Genomic DNA, 21008 nt, shown 5'->3' on the forward strand with positions numbered 1-21008 from the left:
AAAAAAAAGACCAATACCAATTAAAAACAAAACCCAACAAATCAGCAGCGAAACCTTCCCTCTGTAACCATTGGCTCCCTGAGGCTGAACGTGGTGAAGGTGTGTTGATGCCAGCAGTCAGGCCTTGTGAAGTTAGGAGCCTCAGGGATGTGCAGCATTCCAGTCTGCGTGTCTGTGCGAAGCCCGCAAGTGGCCGAGTTCACTGAAAGTCACGGTCAGCCACCTCTAGATGAAGGAGGCTTTGACTTCCTACTTTTCATATTTCATGAGGCTCTACATGTTTGTGAGAGGCAGGAAATCAGGCATATTTTAATAGGCAATTACATAAGAAAGCTTAATGACTAATTTTTCTGGATCAGAGAAATAGACAGTTTTAGGGAATCATGTCTGGCCATTACTCCTTTCATAATTAACACTGTCCAGAGGCACATTAGGTGACTGGAAACTGGGTGGCATTTGTGCTAAGGATTAAAACCAACATTTTCGTTCAAATGTTGGAGAATTTTTCTCTGGCTGAGATGAAACACAGGGCATGAATCTTATTCCGAGGTGACGATCTTGGTCCCTGATGAGAAGGGATGCTTATGAAATCTGTGTAGGATGCCAGCGGGAAGTCATTTTTGGGATTTCTCACCCGTGAGGAGTTGACATGCTGCTGACCCCTTGAGTTATTCCTTAGCTGGCCTCAGGGGTTCGGTCCCTCCTCATCTGCCCCTTGGTACAGCAGGTTTTCTTTTGGGCCACCAACCAACTCCCAAATCGTGACATGGAGACTTCTTATTCGTTATGAATGCTTGGCCTTATTTTATGCTTGTCCCACTAACTCTTAATAACTTAACTTGATCCCGTCATCTCCGTTTTTCCTCGGGGCCTTTTACCTTCCTTTCCTTCCATAATCTTACTTTCACTGCTTTTGCTTCTCCCGTCTGTCTGACAGCTGCCTGCCTTCTGGCTCTGGGTGTGTCCCTCTCTTATTTTCCTCATTCTCTTTGCTCTCTCTCTAGCCTAGATTTTTCCTCCTACTTATTCTCTCTGCCCACTAGCCTGCCTATCCTTTCTCCTGCCTAGCTGTTGGCTGTTCAGTTTTTTATTAGACCAATCAGGTATCTTAGTCAGGCATGGTGAAACAAATGCAACACACCTTTACATCATTAAACAAATGCAGCACAAATGTAACACCTTTCTATCATCGCCAAAATGCAACAGAGACAATTGTAACACAGCTTCCTATAGTTAAAGTAATGTTCCATAGTAGACACAAATGTAACCTATCTTTACCTGTTTAAAATAATATCCTCAACACCTTGGTGCTGGAAGCATCCTTTTGGGGAGTGGGGAAGCAGTGATGAATTGGTTGGCTTGGGGTATTGGTGAACCAGGGCTGGTTGTTTAGGCTCTGCTTACCTTGACTTCTTATGTGCTGAACCAAACCAGTAATTCTTGCAAAGAGCTTCTTTGTGCAGGGGATAAGGGGTGAGCTCTGGGAGGCAGGAAAAGCTGTAAGTAGCGTTTCTATAGCACATGGTGTTGTCACAGTGTGCGCCTGGGGAGAAAGTGTGGTCTTGGTGGGTTTCTGTCTCTCTGTGAGTAGTGCCATCAGCCTCCAGATGCCAGGCCTCGCTGGCTTTGCAGAGCTTGGGCCAAGGGTTTAATGGGTGCCATCGTCCTCTCTGCAAAGTGAGACAAACAGCTAACAGATTGTGGGTGTGAGGTGAAGACGCCAGGGGAAGAAAGTTGAGTGCCCGCTGTCGCATCACTGAGGCACAGAAGACTGAGAGGTAGCTGCTGTGTTGGTATGGGCGTTTCCTTCATTTGTAGGTCAGCATCCCTGTGAGGGCTTGTTTGGATAAACATTGCACTTCCCAAAGAGCATGGCATCTGCCTCCAGTGCCCGGAAGTGTGCTGTGGGTTTGGCTGGCTCAGCATTAGGTCGGTTAGCTTGGTCTCTAGAAGGCATTTTAGCTTCAAGGTCATGCACTTTCTTTATGAGTGTTTGGAATGGGTGATTTATTACATGCACGCGCGCATGCGCGTGCACACACACACACACACACACACACACACATCCATCTGTAAATTATTTAGTTTGATTCTAATATATGCCCACTGCATGTTATTTTGTTACCTCTCAGGGATGAATTGTCTTGTTTTCTTCTGTTCCTGTCACAGGGCTACCAATAGTACTTCTTCAAAGCAGTAGGGGAGCCAGGGAAGTGCTGTCCAGCCTCTTCCTAGCTGTCAGGTCCTTTGGTTCCACATCCGGGATCCCTGGGTGAGCTACCAGCTGCAGTTTTGATACCTGAGCAGCAGCGGGAAACAAGCACCTGTGCCAGGGAGCAATGCTGGGGGACTTTCTCCTGCAGGTGCCCTTTGCTTAATTCCATCTTCCCCTTAGGAGTCAGACAGGTGTGTTTGAGATGTGCAAGTCTCTGCCATTAAGGGCTTGGAGGTGTGTGCCAGCTGCAGAAGTCACCCCCTCCTCGAAGTCCTGGGCCCTGCCTTTGTGGCTTCTGTCCTTTGTGGAGAACGATGACGATGAAGCCAGCCTTGTGCCTGTTTCATCAAGGCAACTTTTCAACATGTGTGGATGTGCGTGTGAGCTGGGGGCGGGGGAGACTGAGTTCAAGAAAGCGAAGTACTGCGTCAGTACGCAAGTTTATTGAAGAGGGTGTGGAGGTCGCCTGGGTCTGACCCTCGTTATGTCAGCCACTACTAAATGAAGTTAGAACTTTAGAACTTTCGCTCCGTCTCTCCCATCGAGGCGCAGGAGGAATTGATCTTAGGCTCTTATTTGGGATGTGAGAAAACACATGAAATGAAGCCCTTGTCCTCTGTACCTCCCACGCTCTGTTCTGCACCGCAGGTGGTAAGGGGTGGTGAGGTGGCAAAAGGTTTCCTCAAAGACCCTGGGGCCGAAGGGGCTGCACCAGGCGGGCATTGCCTCTGAGCCGAGCCCTTTCATGGTTTTCGCTCTTCCGGCACTTACTTTCATTTCCTAGAGAAAAGCCTTCCTGCCGCCTTGAGCAAAACTTGTATTTTCATGCCTAATAAGTGACACACAATGGGCTTGGGAAGGCTCTGCATACCTACTTTCCAGAACCTTCTGGTAGTCGGAGGCATGCCATGCTCAACCCCTCAGCTAGCCTGGCCTTCAAGGCCCTATGTAGTTTGGTCACAGAAGCCTTTCCAGTTTATCCTGCAGGAGAGGATGTGGTCATCTTTGCTTCCACCTCTGTCGCTCCCTGGTCCCTGAGTGTGCTTTGCTTTGTAAGACTGGCTTCTGTAGGTTGTTGAATGTTTCTCTGGCTCTTGATAGTTTACCTCCAATCATAATAATCTCTTTGCTTATCTGAGGATCCCCTTCTTTCTTCCTCCTTCTCTCCCTCCTTCCTTCCCAAGCATAGTTCCCTCTTTTTGATGGGGCCTCTTTCTTAGGGACCTTTTTGAAGTCAAGTTTAAGACATTTAGTGTACAGTGCAAGACTTAAGGGAGTCCCAGTGTGGTAGTCAGGTCACGTAAAGGAGACAAAAACACCAGAGGAAAGATACTTTTGAAATTTTCTATTTATTACAGCATTTTAAAAACTTTTTAAAATTTGTTTTAGTGGGAAATGGTTTTTGAAGAGTTATTACTTTATTGCAGCTTTTGAAAACTGCTTTTTCTTTTCCTTTTTTCCCCTGGTGGGAGGCAGAGAGAAAAGCCTGGTCATGTCTTATTGGCTGCTTTTTAGAGTGACGAGGGTTTCATGTTACCCTGTGCTTGGAGCACCTGTGTTCCTGCACACAAGCTTTTGGATGGAGCAGGGAAACAGAGATCTGGCGGTGGCTACTGTTTTGCAATTTAGACGGTGGTCCTGATTGTTTCTGGAAATCCTCGGGGCTGCTGATGTGCCAGCATGCCCTGGTGAACAATATTGTATTCAAACGTTGCTAGGGAAGAAAAGTGTTATAGGAATGTCACCTTCTCTGGTAGAACTTTCTGGAACCCATTGGATTGTCTCTGCTTCAGACAGCATTAATGGTCAGCACCACAAAAATTATATACAAGAAAGGCAAGATTGAGGATGCAGCTCAGTGGTGGCAGGTAGATGACCTCCTGGGAGTTTCTGATTTAACAGCACAGCCCCGCTTGAGGGCTGGGTGTGACTGACGGGACTTGTCTCTGCTCAGGGTCATCTGAGCTCCTGCCGTCAACCTCTAGACTTGGAAGTTTTGTCCTCTTTGAGATGCCATGTTGCATGCTTTCTAGACCCTTCCCGTATCCCAAATACCTCCTGTCAATGGAATTGGTGTTCCCTCTTTCCACAGGTCATTTTCTACCTCCTGCCTCTCTACTAATCTGTCGGTGTACCTGGTTTGCCCAGTTCTGTGAGCTTTACACCAGAGCAACTCAATTGGTTATTCATTTTTTTTGGCTAAATATGACTTTGGGTGATGTACCTGTACTTTTCATTTTCACTGCTGTATAACATTCCATGTTAGAAGTCCACAGTACAAACTTCAATGTGGTTCTGCCTTATTTTTAATGACTGCATGAATGGTGATGATGATGCCAATGATGATGCCAATGATGATGAGGACAGTGATGACAATGATGACGTTGATGACAATGGTTATAATTATGATGATGACGATGACGACAATGACGATGATGATGATGACGACAATGATGACAATGATGATGATGACGACAATGACGATGATGATGATGATGATGATAATGACGACAATGATAATTATGGTGATGCCAGTGATAATAATGTTGGATCAGAGGTTGATTTTAAAAGGAGGACCTAACCTGGCGAACAAGGACTTGACACATTTTGTGGAAACAGTACTGCAGTTAGGGCCAGGACTGTAGGTGTGTTTTCTGTTCTTCTCTTTCATTCATAGTATTTAAATTCAGAGCAGGACATAGGGAGCAAAATGCAGTTCGTGCAGTGGGGGGCTCATGAGACTACTTGTCAGAGCAGGTGTTAAAGTTTCGAGGGTGCAGGGCTTAGGGACTTGGCTTTGGCCTTCAGAGAGCCCTTCCTATAGACAAGTGAAGCAGAGTCGCTAGATGGAAGGAAGTGTCGGTGCGCTGTCTACCTGCAGCTTCAGGCTGTTCTGTCTGTAGCAGATCTGAAGAACCTATCAGCTCTCAGCCTCTACCGCCCCAAAGAAAAGCTGTGTTCTTTCTGCCAGTGCTCATCAAACAGTACCGGGAAACCCCTAGCCCTGTGTGGAACTCCTTCAAAACCTCCTGATAATAGTGTGTGTTTGATACATACATTCAGAGTTTAAAAATGCTTATAAACCATGTACCTAGCATTTGAAATCATTTAAAAATATGCTACTCTGAGAGGATTTTCCATATGATCTTTATAAAAGAATTATTTTGTGTGTGTGTGTGTGTGTGTGTGTGTGTGTCTGTCTGTCTATCTGTGCACGTGTGCGAGGTCAGAGGTCAGTCCCAGGTACTGGTCCTCGCCTTTCACCTTGTTTTGACTCTGTCTCTTGTTTGCTGCTGTGTTGTGTACTCCAGGCTAGCTGACCCTTGAGCTGCTGGGCAGTCTCCTGCCTCTGCCTCTCACCTTGCAGCAGGAACTCTGGGAGTATAAACACTCACTACCCCACTTGGGTTCTGTGGGCTTGAACTCAGGTCCTCATGCTCGCATGGCGAGCTCTTTTACCCACGTAGTCATGGTTGCATTCTTATTTTCTGTCCATTTGTGAAATAGTTGTGTTTCCTGGACTGTAAACATCTCTCCAAATTCTTACCTCTCCGCAGACTGGAGTTATCTCCTAATGCAGATGGGGCATTAGTCCAGTGTTACTTTCTCTCCTGCACCCCCACTCCCACACGCTCTCCTAACAGTGGCCTCAGTGGCTCTTAAAGGAGACACCCAATCCCACTTTTACCTGTGCGATCCTGGCCACTAGATTTCAGTGGCAGTTTTGTCTGTGGTTTCAGGACTTGGGGCACTCCCACTGAGTTCTTGCCATTGGCGTTCATTTCCTGTTCAGGAGTGCTGAGACCTGTTGGGCCAGTTGAGCCATAGGTCCTGAACATTGTGTGGTCCTGCCCAGGGTGTATTGCCTCAGGGCTTCCCTGAAGAAAGGATACAGTGAGGTGCAGGGTAGGCTCTAAGGCCAGTTGTCATGCCAGCCATAGCAGCACTGCATGGCCTGCAGATTCTGTGTGGGGACTTTCTTGGGCCAGGGAGCTGGGAACTGAGCTTCAGTGAGAAATACCAATGGCTAAAATGCAGCCAGCCATTTCTCATAATAAAAGACCCCAGTGGGTTCACTTCTTTTGTGGGGCATGCTGTGATGGAGAAGGGTGAACTCAGGCCAGATATTGACAGTGCTCCCACTCACATATATTAACCCAAAGACAGGATGTGTGAGCATCCAGGTGAGGGGTGTGGCCCTGCCTGGCCACATGGGGTGGCTAGGGCTCTACCTGGCCTGTAGCTTAGCTGCAGGCTCTGCTAGCAAAGACGGATGACGAGCGGACCTATGAGTGAGCTGCTGTGTCAGCTCTGCCACCTCAGTTTCGGCCATGCCATTTGGGTCTGTTGGAAGGTCCTGCTGTTGCCTCTGCATTCTTATAGGGGACGGTGGTGTGGAGGGAGGGCCACACCAAGTCTACCCTGGTCCTGGGCGATGGACTTTTGGTGCCCAGTGGTTGCATGCACTTTCTAGATGCATAGAGAGACTAGAGACTTGCACTCTAAGGTAACATACCTGCATGTAGCCTCACATAGAATTCATGCATCTGTTGTCCGGGACCCCTTCAGGTCCCACATCGGGTTGGGCCTGGTCTGTCTCTATCCCTCCAGTGCTGACTGCCAAGGTCAGTCACACCTTTATCAATCCAGCAGTTGTGAAGCTCACCATGAAGATGCTTAGATGTTGAAATGGCACTCTTGTGTGTGAAGGGGTCACCCATCTTTCTGAGTGACCAGAAGTCTCGGGTGTGTGGTTTCCCGGGAGGATGATCTACTCTTCCCAAGCTATTGAAGCTGGATGGAGACTGCAGTACGGATGGAGTGGAACCTCCAAGTGTATGCTGTGTGCTGTGCACCCTGTGTCTGTGACAGCCTGAGTCCCACCAATGGCTGCCTTTCTTCCCTGTGCAGTGTCTCTGTTTAGTTAGTGGGCCAGGTAGGAGGGCAGGATACTTTTGTGGTGTGTGGGGTGGTCCTGACAGTTGCTCCTGATTGAACCAGAGGTTGGGAGTAATGTTCTAACTGATTGGGAGTCTTTGAGTCGGAGCCAACTTGGCCAGCCTGTGAACCCCTCCCTCTGTTTACTTTGTGCACCCAGGCTTGTTCACGTCTGGTCTGTGCACAATGGGCCTTCGGTGTGTCCTGAACCTGGTGGAGCCGGACATGGTTTCTGGACAACATCCTCCCATTATAGATGCCCTGAACCTGAGGTTCTCTTTGTAGCCAGGAGTTCTCTTGCAGGCCCTCCTTGGTCAAGCTGCTGGACTTGAATTTCCAGTCCACCTAAGGGAAGACTCTGTCTCTCTGCTGGAATGTGGATCCCAGAGAGGCCGTTGGTCTTTGGTCTCAGGTTTCAGAACTGCTTTGCTTCTGTTTCCTACTGGTTATAGTATCCCCATGGGCAGAAGTTTTTAATGATAATTGTAACTAAGTTTGGCTAAGTTAAGTAGTGTGGTGTAAGGAGACAAGCAGGCCCTTTGACATGCATGTATTATACCCGTGCAGTTCACATAGCCTGCCTCCCCCCATGTTTAGCATGGATTGCTTCACAACTTAATATGTCACCTGTGCACAGGGAACACGCCAGTCTTCTCTGTATTGCTTCAGTTTTAGTCTGTGCTACCGTAGTGACCATAGTCAGCTTGTTATCTAAGCCTGTCTTTTCTTACCCTGTGACTGCCCGCCCGTTGGAGGGTTAGATGGCAATCTGTTGGGTGGAAACATGACCCATGCACGTGTGCTGTGGGCACTCCCAGAACCACTCAGTGGGTATCGGCCTCAGAAGGCTCTTAACAGTACTGGTGTTGGTTAAAATGATTCTAACTCACCTCTTCATTATATTGAAATAGTGCAGACAGGGGCCGGGGCGATGGCTCATTGGGCAAGCATGAGGTCTGCGAACAGGAGGACCTGAGTTTGAACCCCTGGCCCCTGAGAAAAAGCTGGACGTAGCCACATGAGCCTTTGATCCCAGTGTTGTGGTGTGGAGACAGGTGGATCTTGAATCAACCTCGCAGAAATGGTGAGCTTCTGGTAAAGAGAGACCGTGTCTCTAGACTGTGTGCAGAGAGCAGTGGAGGAACATAATGGATGTCCTGCTCCAGACTTGTACACAGAGGCCCACGCATGCACTGTAGTACACACACACACACACACACACACACACACACACACACAGACACACACATAGCACACATCTTCATTCATTCATGCAGTCTGGCTCCATCCATGCATCCGTTCTGCTCTTAGTGAGGTCCTTCTGGCAGTATGGGAAGTCTCAGCTGGAGTCCCTTAGCGCACAGCTGGACTCCAGGAGATGAAACTTGCCTCTGCCTTTAGGCACTACAAGAAGGGTACTACGGTGATGGGGTTTCTTCCACCCACTGCCCATTCAGGTAGGCTTTATCAGTTCTTGAAGCCAATTGCTTCCCGAGGCTGCTGGACATGTGTCTCTAGAGTTGTGTCATTACTAGTGGTAGGATTTTCCTTTTGTTTTTCCCTCTGGCACCAAGTCTGGAGATGGGTGCTCTAGTGTTCCCTTCCGACTCTGTCTTAGGGTTTCTATTGCTGCGACGAAACACCATGACCAAAAAGCAGATAGGGGACGGAAGCGGTTATTAGCTCTATACTTCATCATTGCTGTTTATCACTGAAGGAAGTCAGGATAGGAACTCAAACAGGGCACGTTTTCGGAGGCAGGAACTGGTGCAGAGGCCATGGAGGGATGTTGCTTATTCTCTTGCTTAGCCTGCTTTATTATAGAGCCCAGGACAACCAGCTCAGGGATGGCATCACCCACCATGGACTGGGCACTCCCCCCTTGATCATTAAATGAGAAAATACCTTACACCTGGATCTCGTGGCGCTCTCTACTGAGTCTCTTTCCTCTGGTGACTCTAGCTTGTGTCACGTTGGCACACGAAACCAGGCAGTCAGACACCATTCACATCTACCTGTGACACTCCAGTCTTGCCCTGTGGGATGTGCCCCATCACAGACAGAGCTGTACTTAGCTTGGGCTCTTTTGGTCTTGAAAGGCCCTGACTGCCTTTTAATATACACTGATTTATCAGCAAAATATCTGAGCTTCAGTTGGTGCTTAATGGATGATCAGCTGCCAAGGCAAGAAGTGGGGGAGGGTCCCGGCACAGCAGGGCAAGCAGGACCAAGAGGGCAGGGCTGACCATAGATGTCCGTCTCTGTGGCCAGCCTGTGTTCTTGGGTGCGTGAGGGAGGTCAGAGTGTCCCAGGCATCTCTGGTAGTGTGTGACTGGCCTTAGATGTGCATACGTGTATCCATGTTTGATTTTTTATGGGGAGAGGAAGATATCCGGAAAAGCTGGGACAGGGATAATGAGCAATTGTCAGGAAAAAGGCTAGTCTCCGGCAGTGCCTGCTCACAGGTCCTCAAGTCCCTCTGTCCTCCTCACTGCTCTGCTCAAGGTGCTTGACCAGGTGTCCCTCCTTTCTCAAGATGTCTGTTGACATCCAAATTGTTTCCCAACCTGCCATAGCTCTAGAGAACGTGCCTCGGCCCCTCTCAGCTTCCCCATCCTGGGTGTCTGAACATACCCGTAAAATGATAAGGGAAGCCGGTCACGTTATCCCAGTGTTTTTGATAACCCACCCTAGTACATTGAACAGAGGCCCATGAGACAGCAGGCTGAGGGAGGTCAGCTTTTCAAACCTGCACGGGCGAAGCCTGCTGTTGCCATATAGATGTATTAACGCAGAGGTGAGGAATCCTTGATTGGAGGAGCAGGCTTTAAATGTCTGTTTCTGAATGTTCCCCCTGACTTGCTCCCCACTCCCTGTCTTTGTGTCTGTGTATCTTGGTCATTCTGCATGGGGCTTGCTCAGAGTTCTGTCACAGTGTGGGGAATGGGACCCCACACCATCATAACTAGTGCTGGAGGCAGAGTGGTGAGCGAGGCAGTTTATCTTCTGAGATCAGGTGCCAGTCTATAAAAAAATGGCAGTCCAGTGAATAGGCAAGAAGTTGTTTTTCTTACATCCCTCATCCCAGGTCACTTCCTCCTCTTTGCCATTGGCTGGGTTTGGAGGGAGGTACATGCAGTCTTTCCTATTCATCAACTACATTTTATTATCTTACTTCCCCTTCAGTGCATATACTGAGTCAGGGAGCCTGCTGTCTGTGTAAAGAAAAATTTGGTTTGAATGAAGGGTAGCCAGAGACCCAGACAAGCAGGTAGTAGTTACGGGGCAAGCGGGCCCTGTGCCTCCTACTTATCTGAAGCCCCAGCACTTACGTCCTTTAGTGCTGGCAATATATCATCATGTTTTGTTTTTATCACAGTGGTGACCATGTGACTTGCATGCTATGTTGTAGGAGATCTGTTTTGCCCAGGAATTAAATACATCCCCATGATGTATATAATTACAGACACCCCATGTGAGTCACTCATGTTCTCATGTTGCAGAGTAGGGCCAGGTTCTCAAGGGCAGGCAGGCTTACAGTGGAGCTGACAGGCAGATGCTGGGGTCTCTGAGCATTGAGTGGTGGAGAGCGCAGGCGGATTCCACGTCTGTGTTTCTGTGAGGACGGGAGGAGTGCTGGGAAGCTCCGATGGCTCCAGAAACAGCCAAGGGCTGTCCTTTGGGTGCGAAGTGCACAGCCCACTAGTTCCGCTCTGTGGAATAGTACCCACAGGTGACATGCAGTCTTAGGCCTCCTGCTTCAGTGGTGTGAGACGTGATGCACCCCACCAAGGCCTGCTAGCTCACTCTCTCCTCTTTCCCTTAGGGTTTTTTGACTTTGGTCAAAACACTGGCTCTGTGTGCTTCAGCGACTTTCAGAAGCACTGGCTCTGTCATGACCCTGGCCCTGCTCTGGGACATGGATGCCCTGAATGAGACTCCTCTGTTAGGCTGAGGTGTGTGGTGGAGAGTTTGCACATGCACATGAAGGTGTGCCGAGATGGCTAGAGAATTACCAGTTTGCTACAGAAGAGTCCTAGAGGGAGGGGGCAGCAGAGTGCAGTCTGGGGTTCTTGTTCTTAGAACTGGGCTCTGCCCTTTAGTTACTATTGTCTGTGGCTCTGGTCTGCAGTACATTTGTCCCTTTGTAGACAAACTGCCCAAATGCCTGCCTTGGGACACCTGCCCTGCTCTGAGTTAGGTCTTGTCTGTCTGCAGGGAAGGAGGCAGTCTTGGGGCACTGGGAGCTCAGGCAGAGACTGAGACTCTGTGGCTTCCTTTTTGGGGTATAGTTCTTTGGAAATGGTGTAGACCTTGTGTGTAAGGAGCTTGTACTAGAGGAGGTTGGCTTAGGTAGTTGATAGTGCCAAGGTGGGAGGTGGTTGGGAGGAGCCTTGTACATAAAGTTCAACAAAACTGGTGTCCTAGCTGTCTCCCAGAGGGTAGAGTATAGGTCCCTGGAGCGTTTCTCTTTGTTAGGAGGAGGGCACTAATTGAGGTTCAGAGGAAATGGGGGTATTATCAGCCAGTGTGGCCCTCCCCATCCAGCCCCTGTTCTTAGATACAGACCTGACCTAGCTAGGTGTGTCACTGGGGAATTGCATTGCTGGGCTTATCTACAAACCTGTGGGTAGCTGCTGTTCACTGTGAGTGCCTTCTTTTTCTCTGTGTATATCTTTCTGTGCCTCTCTCTGTGTCTCTGACACTCTGTCTCTCCACCTCTCTGTCTCTGTCTCTCTCTCTCTTTCTCTCTCTCTCTCTCTTAATTAAAAGAAGTAAAGCCCCATGCCGTGCTTTGTGCCTTAGCACCTGGCGGGTAACACTCACCATTTTAATATTCCTGCCCATGAGACTATTCTGTGCCTGTTTTTACTGCACCCCATTCCTTTGTATATGGTTGCGGCACTTCCCTTTTTCATTTTTAAAGTTATTAACTGAGAACAGCAGTACGGAGCTGGGAATGACGGTCCATGCCTGTATTCCTAGCGTGTGGGAGGCTGAGACTGGATTACTGTGAGACTAGCCAGGCCTTCACAATGAGACCCATCTGCAGGTAACATCAGCCCCTGTCTTTGAGGATCGCTTGAGACGTGTGCTAGGGTCTTCTCTCATAGTAGTGGCCTGCGGCATGGGCGCTGATGCTGGACTAGCATGTTTGTGTCCCCTGTCCTGTTGCTTGACATTTTTGTTTCATTTATTTCTCAGATGTGTGTATATGTCATGGTACAGATGTGAGGTCAGAGAAAGTCAGTTCTTTCCTTCTTCCACGTAGGTCCTGGGGGTGGTGGCGAGCACTTTAATCTTCTGAGCCATTTTGCAAGCCTTGGTTGACATTTGGAAACCTTGGCCTCTCCATATGAGTCTCATCACTGGTGGCACCAGTTAGCAGTTTCTGTTCAGAGTCCCAGTAGGATCATTACCACCCTCCCAGGGTTTGGATTTTGTTGAACCCAGGGCAAGGATCCCTCAGGGAGAGGAGCCATGTAGGGTGGCGATGAGCTCAGATCAGCTCCCTGCTCGGAAACTGAGGTCACATTTCCTTCAGTTAGCCTTGGTCCGGTTCGTCAGCGCCTTTCTTAGGCTCCACTTTGGGCCCCACTTGGCCTGAATTCAGCTCTCCTGGGGCCCCTTTTTGGGTAGACAGAGGCTCTTCTTGGAGTTACCTGGATGCAACTTTCAAGGGGAACTGTTGTAGGGAATGCCAGGTGGCTGCAGGGGCCTTGCTGAAGCGCCCTCCAAGGGAAGCTAGCCGTCCTCACACACGAGAGGTGTATTGAAGGCAGGGAGTCATGGGACAGTACATTAATTTGCGGGCAATTAGGAACGTGCTCTCAAGCGTTGTGTTTTAATTAGTGCTGTGCTTAGGCTGGGCAGCACGGGCTGCTCAGCTGCTCTGCCTGCTTATTCAGGATGTTTATGTAGGAAGTTTGCAGGAGTTGGCGGAATGACATTTACAGTGCGGTCTATCTCTGTATCGTATAATGTCTGAGCTCTTGATTGCAGCTATGGGGTGGGCCCAGGCACCATCCCCTGGGCATTCTGGGTACACTTGGAATATTCCTGAGAAGGAAAGGAAACATCACAGCCACCAAGCTGCCATGTTACAGCTCTTTAGACTGTCTTCCACTATCTTGCCACCGTCCAGGTTCTGTTCAGCCGTTCTCTAGAGAGAAAAGCAAGTGCCTTATAGGAGCCCTGCAGGTATAAGTCCCAGGTGCCCCAGTGAGCCTTGATGCGTTTGGGGTTGTGTTTTGGAATTTGCTGTAAATTGCCTTTTCTTTGGCCAATAAAATTTCAGTGCTTAGATGGGTGGTGGTACACATGCCTTTTAATTCCAGCACTCAGGAGGCAGAGGCAGGTGGAGCTCTGTGAGTTTGAGACCAGCCTGGTCTACAGACTGAGTTCTAGAATAACCAGCGCTGCACAGAGAAACCCTGTCTCAAAAAACAAACAAACAAACAAACAAACAAACATCAAAAAAGTTGACTTCTCAGCTGTCTGGGTCCTGGGCCTAGGGAACCATGGTCAGGAATGATGCTGTAGAGCAGACAGGGCTCTGAAGGTGGGAATGGTATCGTCCATGGCACCATAGCACCCGACAGAGTTGGTGCTCAATTTTGTTCCACAAATGGAGGCATCCTCAGGGACCTAGGCTCATGAGAAGAGTATTTCTTCTTAAAGGAGCCAGCTGCTGGTTTGTATGCGGTGTGCTCTCACCATCCCCCCCCTCCTGTGATGCAGAAAGCCTGCTGCTGCCTACCTCCAAGTCCCCTGACACTGTTCACAGCAGGATCCGTTTTGAGTGTCTAAATAAAGGCCACCAGCAGCCTGGCCTCTTGCAGGCAGACAAGGATAGCAAGCTCAGGTGGAGTGGGTGGAGCACACCCTGGGCTGGACCTCATGGGAGAGTTTACTAGTGCAAACGACGAACACAAATGCAGTGTGCCCTGCCTCACCAAATATTCAAACAATCACCAGAGAATCCTATGTGAATCCTGGCTCTGTGGGAGTTGTGTGGTCCTGAGTTTTTATCAGAGGAGGTAGATGTGAATCACAGTCATGGACTTCTGTCTTGACTTGTTCTGTGACCCCCCCTCCCACGGTGACTGGGTTAATCACCATTTCTGTATCACTGGAATAAGATGCATACTACGTAGCTAGGCAGCTTGCTACTTGGCTGATTTGGGAAGCTCACCCGATCAATTGGTTGGTTGCATTGTGGAGGACGCCTACTCTGTGCCATCTATACAACGAGGCAAAGTGACACCCTGCTGCAAACCAGAACCTCATCATCGATGTACTGGTTGCTATCATTGATATGTCTGTCTGTGGGCTGATGGCAGTTACTCATCATAGGAGCTATGAGGGAGGATGCTGTGCAGGAGGAGAGCTCTTGAGTGATGATGCAAGGATGATGTTCAGGAGAGCACTGGGGGATGGGAGGATACTGTGTAATAGAGCACTGGGGGATGGGAGGATACTGTGCAGGAGAACACTGGGGGATGGGAGGATACTGTGTAATAGAGCACTGGGGGATGGGAGGATACTGTGTAGGAGAGCACTGGGGGATGGGAGGATGCTGTAGGAGAGCACTGGGGAGTGGGAGGATACTGTGCAGGAGAGCCTTGCGGGATGCAAAGATGCTGTGTATGAGGAGAGTCCTGGACAGTAAGGAGAGAACCTGAAGCTTTCTCGAAGTCTCTCTGAGGAGATGCAGATATATTGAGACCCAAGGGGAGAAGGAAGGCGTACTTGGAGATGCTATGAATTTACCCATTGCTTGAAGCTGCCTGCTGGTGAGCCTGGCTGACTACTGGGGACTCCTGCAATGAGACTACTGATGAGGTGTCAGATCCTGATCCAGTAGCAGGACTGTGATACTTCTGGTCACTTTGTCCTTGGCCCGCATCCCTTCTGTGTTCTTGGTTGAAGCTATTGCTTCAGTAGCTAAAGAAAAGAGAAAAGAGGAAAGTTGACCTCAGGATATAAGGCAAATTCATCCTGCCTCCTCACCACCCACACCCAGGCCTCTCAGGATGAGGTGTGACTTTCTGGCCCGTACTACACATGGCTTGTGAGGAACAGGTGACTCAAACCAGAAAGTTTGGAGTGAGGCCAGTGGTGTCATCTACAACCTTGCCCTGCTCAACCAGGCACATAGGCCAGGATGGCTGCCTGGGGGGAGCAGCCTGCTTAGCTTGGTAGGAGCTCATCCTGATTCACTTGCTTGTCTGCCTCTCAATGTGAGTAAGTCATGAGCTGTACAGAGAAATCAGCAGAAGCTGATGGATGTGTGTGTGTGTGTGTGTGTGTGTGTGTGTGTGTGTGTGTGTGTGTGTGTCTGCAATAGCTTACCAGCTGCCCCAGGAAACAGTCATCTGATTATAACCATTCTCCCTGTGTGGTGCTTAGAATGAGAATAGCCTCCATCCACCCATGTATTTGAATGCTTTATCACCAGGCACTGTTTGAAAGGATTAGAAGGATTAAGAGACGTGATCTTCTTGGAGGAAGTGTGTCAATGGGGGTGGGCTTTCAAAAGCCCACTCCAGGTCCAGAGTCTCTTTCTTTCTGCCTGCAGACTAGGATGTAGTTCTTAGTTATTACTCTAGCACCATGCATGCTGCCATGCTCCCTGCCATGATGATGAGGGACTACTAAACCTCTGAAACTGTAAGCAAGCTCCCAGTTACGTGCTTTCTAAGAGTTGCCTCCGTCACGGCTCTCTTCCCAGCAGTAGAACAGTGACTAAGACAGCCTGCAAGACCACAGAGCAGGAGTAGGAAAGTCTTTCCTCACTGTTCAGCCAATCAGTGGTGTGTACCCACTGTCCTGTGGCTTTGCCCTTGTCTGCCGTGGTTACTTTGCCAGTCTGTGTGATGTGCCTTAGGGGTTTTGTTTTGACTGGGTCGTTTGGCATGGCCTCTTGTTAGTCCTCACTGGAAATGTGAAGTGACTTTGTACTGAGGGCTGGGTTATTTGTTTTTGGCGGTATAGTTTTCCCAGGCTAGTGAGCATCAAGTAGCCACCATTGTTGCCTGGGATCTTTTAGAGATTGGTGATGAGAATGGGAGGCAGACTTGTCTTCCCAGCTGACCCTGTGTCAGAGTTAGCAGTCTGTGCCTGGGGGTGGGGGGCTGTCTGCATAAGCAGAAGTCTTGGGTGAAGACTAGGGAGGTCTTACATCTACTGGGAAGGTAGATGCAGTTGACCATAGTTTTAACTGTTGATGCCCACACATCTTGGTGCTTCCTTGGATCCTTGTGTACAGGAGGCTTTGTGGCTGTGGACAAATGAGTTTGTTGAAATGATAGGTTTCAATTGACTGCTGGGTCATGATAGGCAGATGTGCCAGGCAGGGTCCTAGTCTTATCCCATTTGTTACCTGATGGCGTGGGGGTGGGGGGCTTCAAAATCTTCCTGAACTCTGTCTAGTTTGTCATTGGGAGGATTTGCCTGACAGAGGGGTGGAGAAAAGGTATGCTTGGCCATAGGGTATTTTGATGGCTAATCTCAGTTGCCAGTTTGACTCCATCTGAAACCAACTGGCACCCAAGCAGCTGGGCACTTGATTGGATGGGTCATTTGAGGTGGGAAGACTAACCCTTAAGTCTGTGTCGTGCTTTCTAGTGGCAGCCCTTATAAAAGGACATGGAAGAAGAAAGTTTTTGCTGGTTTTCCCTGCTTGCCTTCACTCTCATGGCAAGTTCATCCATCCAGTTGCTGAAACACTCCTTCTGTGGTGTTAGAACATGCTTCTTTAGAATTCCAACATAGACTGGAGATCAGCAACTTTAGGAGTCTTTTAAGATGTTAGCACCAGACTGGGATACTGAGACATCCAGTCCCACATCAGAAACAACTATGGACTCTTGGGCTTTCGGTCTGGAGACAGCCGCTGTTGCACTGTGCAGGCAGAGCATGTAAGCCGCTCGTTTTATCAACTCTGTTTCTTTAGAGAACCCTGACTACGCAGGCATACCGTCGTAGTGTGCAGCACTGATGTGGGGAAGACAAGGTTCTCAGAAGCTGGTGTGTGCGTAGGCGTGTGTGTGTGTGTTTGTGTATTATTTCCCCCTGTTATGACAGATTTAATTATGTTACCTTTTAATGTTTACACCAATTACTGTTATCACCCTTCCCCAAAAAACTTTAAAAAGTTATTGAGCACATGTATGGGTGTGCCAGTGTGTGTGGAGGCTGGAGGACAGCTTTGTGGAGTCAGTTCTCTCTCTGTTTGCTGGGTGCTAGGGATTAGACTCAGGTCTTCAGCCTGGTGTAGCAAATGCTTCACCCATTGGGCATTTTTTTTTTTTTTTTTTTGCTGACTCTTCCCCTTTTAGAATTACCGCCTTCCCTGTGAAAGCATTCCTGCCCTCTGCACTCTCGTCCATCTCTCTCTGCTGCGTGTTTGCTCTTGGTGCTTTCTTTGCTTTGTCCATTTCTCCCAGCACCTCTCTTGCATACAGTTGGTTCTAAGAATAAAGTGTGATCAGACAAACCAAATGTTTTGCAATTTGACCTCTAGAGCCCTTGAAAATACTCTGAGGCCTTCCAGAATGTTCTCATGTCTCTATCCACTTCCTTTCCCTCTCTCCTTTAACCCAGCTTTCCCCCTTTCCTGCCTTCAGGAGCAATAAGAGGACCCCAGAGAGGCTTTCCCACTTCCTCTCACATGGACTTCCAGGAAGCCCTGTCTGTCTTTCCCGTAAGATCAGTGTTCTGACAGACAGGGCTACATCCCTCACCGAAGACTCAACCTCAAGATGCTGGATTCAAATGATGCACTCGCTTCATTTACCCTGGTAATTTACAGCAACATGGCCATGCTGGTAGCCGCAGAGCTGAATATAAATTGGTTCACAAGAAGCCCCAGGGTGTCTGGGTAGAAGTAGAACACACAAAGATCTGAGCCCTGTGAGGTCTGCTTTTCATAAGGAAATGTTCACGACACATTTTATTAAAGATTTTAAAAAATGTTACCAACCAAATGATAATGGGGTAATTTGGGAGTCTCGGGAAAATGTGGGAGATTGTTTAGTGAAGCGGGCACTGGTGTCTTATGTGTCCTCGTGCATGCCCGTGATAAGCACAGCTTCCATGCTGGTGACGCTGCCCTTGGTGACTGATTGCTGTGGAGGGGCCTCATCAGACACAGACACACACAGACACACACACACACACACACACAGCCACAGACACACACACACAGACACACACACACACAGACACACACAGACACACACAGACATACAGACACACAGACACACAGACACACACAGACATACAGACACACAGACACACAGACACACACAGACACAGACACACACAGACACACACACACACAGACACACAGACACATACACACACACACAGAGAGAGAGAGAGAGAGAGAGAGAGAGAGAGAGGGAGAGAGAGAGAGAGCGAGCGAATGAACACCCTTAGGAAAAGTTAACCTTTGATGAAAACCTGATGCCGAGGGCTCTTCCCTGTGGTTCTTCATTTGGATACGAAGACTGATTAGACAAAGCACAGTGTAAGATGGTGGACCTGTCGCAGGTCCAGAGCCCAATGATCTTGGGCCCTCATTCGTCCCAGTAGACATTTTGGCTCACCTTTTTATGTGACCTAAGTTCCTATGAGAGTAGGCAAATCGTTTGGGATGCACACTACTAGGTGGCACCACCCAAGGCTAAGCATAGCATTAGACAGAATCTGAGTCTGTAGTGAGATCTCCCTGCTCTGCTGTCCCCCATCTGATGGTTCCACTGCTGTTTCTAAAAGGTGTCTTGATTTATAACTTTCTTTATAAACTTTTCTTTAGTTCCTCTTGCTAGGAACTCTTCATGAAAGGGTTACTACATTGAAACATAGTATCCAGGGCAACCCAAACCTTCCTTCCTGGACCCTGGTCACTGGTATTTGGCCTTGGAATAAATTCTTACTCATTTGAGTTTGAGAGCTGTGGGTTTTGCTTTGTTTGTTGTTGTTGTTGGCAGCAACTCCTAGTTTTAGAGGAACTGGTCCATGATTGGTTGATTCAGTTGTGTGGGCCTGTGGCCACCGCACAAGACAGGAGAGTATAGAAGAGGGAAATGTTCCTTTCATGGCCAGGGACAAGGGTGGAGAATTTCTGTGCTCCTTCAAGCACATATCCTCAGGGTCCATTCACTAGTCCCACTTTCTGAGGATTGTGTTAGATTGTCCTTGCTGTGCTAAAATACCCTACAGCAGCTACTTAGGGAAGAAATACTTCTTTTAGTTTATGGTTTCAGAGGTGTCAGGCCATAGTCTGGTGGCTATACTCTTCCATGTCTGGGGTCAGGCTGATGCATCTGGGTGGGGAAGGCATGGCAATATGGTGATATTTTGTTTGTGTTTTAACAAATAAAGCTTGCCTGAAGATCAGAGTGCAGAGCTAAGTCATTTGAGGCCAGGCAGTGGTGGCACACACCTTTAATACTAGTACCCAGGAGACGGAGCCAGAGGGATCTCTGTTAGTTCAAGGCTTCTCTGGACTCTATGAAATTGATCCAGTCTAAAAAAGAAACAGAGCTCACACAAAGGTGATCCTAGCTCTTGGGATCCCACATCTTTAATCCCAGCACTAGGAGGTGGAGACAGGAATGATATGGTTGGGCAGAGGGAGGAATATAAGGAGGAGGAGACAGGAGTGTAGTGCAGTCTGAGGATAGGATTGCCCCTTTGGTCTGAGCATTGGTAGGGAAGGTACGAACTCTACTGGCTGGCTGATCTGTTTCTCTGATTCTACAGTTTTCACTCCCCCCCCCCCCCCAAGCAGACTCCAGGTTTTTATATTAAGAACAATTAGAATATGTTCAACATGACAGAACAGAAATGCCCATCTCATGCTGGAAACAGAGAAGGGAGGAAGAGGAATGGGTGGGAGGAAAGATGGATCTTTCTAAAGTACATTCCAGTGACCCATTTAAACTCCATTCTCCAAAGCATACAGCTGTAAGGCTAAGAGATGGCTCAGTGGTTAAGAGTGTAAACTATTCTTGCAGAGGACCTGAGTTCAGTTCCCAGCACCCACCTCAGTTCTCTTAAAACCTTCTATAACTCTAGATTTAGGGGATCCAATCTCTTCTAACCTCCATGAGCACAGCATTCAAGTGCACCCCTCCACATGATTAAAAATCCAATTTTCATGAAAGTATTGAATAGAAAGATTTTTATGCATTTGTGTAGTTATGAATACTATCTTTTTTTTTTCTTTTGGTGTCACTTCCAAGTAACTTACATCCTTTAGTGGCCACTCTCAGATTGTTTTTTCTTGTAACTTTGTCAACATTTAATTTCTGTCTTTATATATATATATATATATATATATATATATATATATATATATGTCTTACTGTAATACATTTAAGCCTCACTCATGTCGTAGTATATGTATCAGAATTTCTTAAAGATGGGGTGGAACACCCTTATTGTTTGCTCATCCATTCATCCATAAGTAGGCCCTGGGTTGCTTCTGCCTTTTGACTGTTGCTAGTTCCCAGCAGCAGGCTTTGAGGGCTGTAGTTTCTCTACACCCTTCCACACTGTTACTGTGTCTCTCTCATTGCGGCTGCCTCAGTTGGTGGGAAGGGATGTCTCATTGTGCTTTTGAACTCTACTAATAGAGGCAAACAGTTTTTCCTGTGACTTTTGTCTGCTGGTATATCTTCTTAGGAGAATTGCTTTTTAAGGCTTTTGTCCATGTTTAAATTGGGCTGTCTGTTATTGTTGAGTTGTACCTGTTCCTCACCGATTCTAGGTATCTGCTGCTTCTTTGGTCGGAGTCATGGATGCAGTCACTCATTCTGTGGTATGTCTTCTTATGCTCTTA

The 21008-nt window shown here is 48.2% G+C and overlaps 1 protein-coding gene and 1 non-coding gene across 8 annotated transcripts in view; one reads left to right on the forward strand and one right to left on the reverse strand.

Annotated features, from left to right (window-relative positions):
• The window catches only part of Agap1 (ArfGAP with GTPase domain, ankyrin repeat and PH domain 1), a 445382-nt gene that overhangs the window by 33314 nt on the left and 391060 nt on the right, over window positions 1-21008 (forward strand). The gene's annotated exons all lie outside the window — the stretch shown is intronic.
• On the reverse strand, window positions 7746-7847 carry LOC125405428 (U6 spliceosomal RNA). The gene has a single exon (XR_007233567.3). It is a non-coding gene; the product is annotated as a U6 spliceosomal RNA (small nuclear RNA).

The sequence above is a fragment of the Myodes glareolus genome, chromosome 1 (genome assembly GCF_982192425.1).
Source record: "Myodes glareolus chromosome 1, mMyoGla1.1, whole genome shotgun sequence".
Classification (NCBI taxonomy): domain Eukaryota; kingdom Metazoa; phylum Chordata; class Mammalia; order Rodentia; family Cricetidae; genus Myodes; species Myodes glareolus.